The sequence below is a fragment of the Myotis brandtii genome, unplaced genomic scaffold (genome assembly GCF_000412655.1).
Source record: "Myotis brandtii unplaced genomic scaffold, ASM41265v1 scaffold179, whole genome shotgun sequence".
Taxonomy (NCBI): domain Eukaryota; kingdom Metazoa; phylum Chordata; class Mammalia; order Chiroptera; family Vespertilionidae; genus Myotis; species Myotis brandtii.
In genome coordinates, this window is record NW_005356635.1 from 7,342,216 (window position 1) to 7,345,478 (window position 3,263).

Consider the following 3,263-nt stretch of genomic DNA (forward strand, 5'->3'; position numbering starts at 1 on the left):
TCCTGCTGGCTCAAGCTAACTTTATAATTTAATGTTAATTTGCAGATGAGAAATTTTAATAAGGTAAACATTAGGCAGAGATGTTTTGCAAGGGGAGTAAATACTGTACAGTAAATTGCACCAAGTTCTTTATTTGGAGCAAAAGCAGAATCTAGTTTATGTGTATGTCTATGTGCAAACTCTTTGGAAAATAACCACATGTAATTGCTTTGAGCAACCTCTTAGCTCTTTTAAGATACATGAGACATTTCAGTAGTAAGTCTAAGAGTCAGGATGCTTTTTGTTCCATAGGTGATGATTGCAAGCTGCACTGGTGCTCTCCAATGGTCACCAGCAGGACCCATTTTGAGTTCTGATCAAGGCTGGTTTTTAATATTGGTGCGAACAGAATCATCAAAGCCAGGTGCCTCCACACAGACTGGGATGGAATATAGGGCCACATCTTCTCTTATCTATTGCATTGAGTGTCTCATGTTCTCACCTTCTGAATTTAAACGTCTTTGAAATATGTTGCCTTGGCCTAAAGGTAAGTTCACTGTGAAGAATCAGATACCTCAACTCATGTTTTGAGAGTCTAGTTGGATCTTTGCTTGCATTTTTTTCAGGATTTTGAGAAAACAGATTCCAAGGGGGATGTCACGTTTTCACACCTGAGAACACTTTGCTGCCTTCCTAGCATAGTGAGAGGCACGTGCGGTATAACCAAGTGAATGCTGGTGATAAAGCTCAGGAGCTAGCGTTACATAACCCAAATTTGGTACTAAATATGTGTGAATTTTTTACTATGCATGGGCCTCACTGGCTATTTGGACTGGCAAAATGGAGGCAAAATGAGTAGAAATGGGTATACTTAACAGTCATATTTATATTGGTGCTTGCTTTTTTATTTTTGTTTTCTTTTTTGTATAGCTGCCCTGGGGCCTCCATTAGCACATATAATGCTTTTGTACAAATTAGAAAAGATATCCTCTAGGCAGACAAATTACAGAACAAAACAAAAACCCAGCCTCTTCATCTGTTTCCTGTCACCACCTGTCTCTAGCCTTTGATGTGGCTTTTCCATGTTGGTTCTGCCCACGTTTCTGTCCCTTCGAGTCAGCAGCATTTCCTTCATTTTACCGATGAGGAAATTTCAGCTTGGTGACTAACTTGCTCAAAGACAGTCCTTTGTAGGTGGTGGAGCGAACCCAACAATAAGTATGCCTCAGCCAGAGTCTGTGTGGGCAGTACTGCTTCAGGAAGCACATGCAGGGATTTAATGGGATTTTATGCCTGCAACTGAGATACCAGGAACATTAATATTCATTGTCATTTTCATAAATTATTCACAAAAATTATCTTTGTGGCATGAAGTGAAAGCTTTTCTGGGACCTCAGTGAAAAAACTAATGGGATTAATTCAGTTCAGGTTCAATAAATATTTGTTGCCATTTAAATGTGGCCAGTGCTAATTGATAGGAGATATGAAAGGCCCAGCCAGACAAGGTCCCTTTATCCAGCAAGTTCCACTCACAGAGGCAGACATAATGACTGAGTCCATTTGCGTCAGGTTTCATGTCCCCAATTGGCACACCGTGTCTTCTGTTTGCACCGCGTGTCCGTAATTCAGGTTTGTCGCTCCTGCATCAAAAGGTCGAGTCGCATTCCTACCCCTGAGATCTGTGTGAGCTCTGCATTGGCTTTGACCCAGAGTCCAGCAGAGAGATGCTACGCCACTACTGAGGTTGCCCCGCGCAATGCTGAGCAGCTTTCACTCTGATGGAACACGATCTCTTGGAGCCATGAGCTGCCCAATGAGAGAGTCAGCAACCCTAAGTAGTGTGGACAATGTGGTGTGTCCTTACAGTCTCTGTCATCCTAGCTCAGGCGCCAGCCATGTCGAGATCATCTGAGGCTCATGTCAAGATCATCTGAACCACTCTGAGTCCCCAGCCTTGGATTCTTCAGAGCCCCAGACATGGGGCAGAGGTAAGCCATCTCTGAGGGATCCTGCCCCATTCCCACAGGGTCAATGAGCTTAATAAAATGGTTGTGACATTATACCATTGCCAGGGCTGACCAGTAGACCCTGAGTGACAGATGAACAGATTACTCAGGCACAGGTTTCTGTGAAAGAGAGGGCTAAGGGACTCTTTTACCTCAGTAGTAAAAGCAGTCCTGTTTGCCTGCCTCATTGGCTTTTTATTGTAACAACAGCTTGAACTCAAAATAACCTCTAGATACAATCAGCAGGGCAAGTATTCTTGAGAAAGTATATGCTTATACAAGGTCAGGTTTTTAAAGACTAAACATAGAGATTCTAGCAAAACACCCCAGGAGATCAGACTTGTTTGAAAAGTCAAGGTAGGGGCTGCCGCCTTCAGCAAGGTCCCCTCAGAGGCCCCCGACCTTTCAGAGAATCCTCCTTACAGACATTCCAACCAAGTTCCATGCTTCCCCACATACCATTACATTGGGGGTTGTTTTTCTATGTAGAAATAGTAACAGAAACCTCATTCTACCAAGAAAAGGCTGAAGTTATGTGAGGAAGGAGAATACTATCGGAGTCTGCATAATGTATACGTTTCCCTTCAAGCTTTATCTAACACTTTTTATAAAGGGGAAACAAAAAGACTGGAAAATTAGTAAACCAAATTACCAAAAGATCACATTTCCCAATTGTTTTCTAACTTTAGAAACATGATAACAGTGTTTTCTCAAAAGGAACAAACATGTACATAAAATGTTCTAAAGGAAAGAGTACAATATGATTCAAAAAAAGGAACATAAGAAAATAATTTCCCAAGACACTGTCTCCTTGATGTTGTTTCTAACACTAACAGGCGATGAGAAAGTGATGTCATTACTTTTATTATATACTAGAGGCCCAGTGCACAAAAATTTGTGCACTCGGGGGTCCCTCAGCCCAGCCTGTGCCCTCTCGCAGTCTGGGACCCCTCGGGGGATGTCCACCTGCTGGCTTAGGCCTGATCCCCAGGGGATTGTGCCTAAGCTGGCAGTGATACACCCCTTGGGGGATGTCCACCTGCCAGAGGGCCGAAGCTGCAGTTGAACATCCACAGAGCTGCTGAGGAGGCAGGAGAGGCTCCCACCATCGCCGCTGTGATGCCGTCAGCCTGGCTTGTGGCTGAGCAGAGCTCCCCCTGTGGGAGTGCACTGACTACCAGGGGGCAGCTCCTGCATTGAGCATCTGCCCCCTGGTGGTCAGTGTGTGTCATAGTGACCAGTCATTCCCAGTCGTTCTGCTGTTAGGGTCAATTTGCA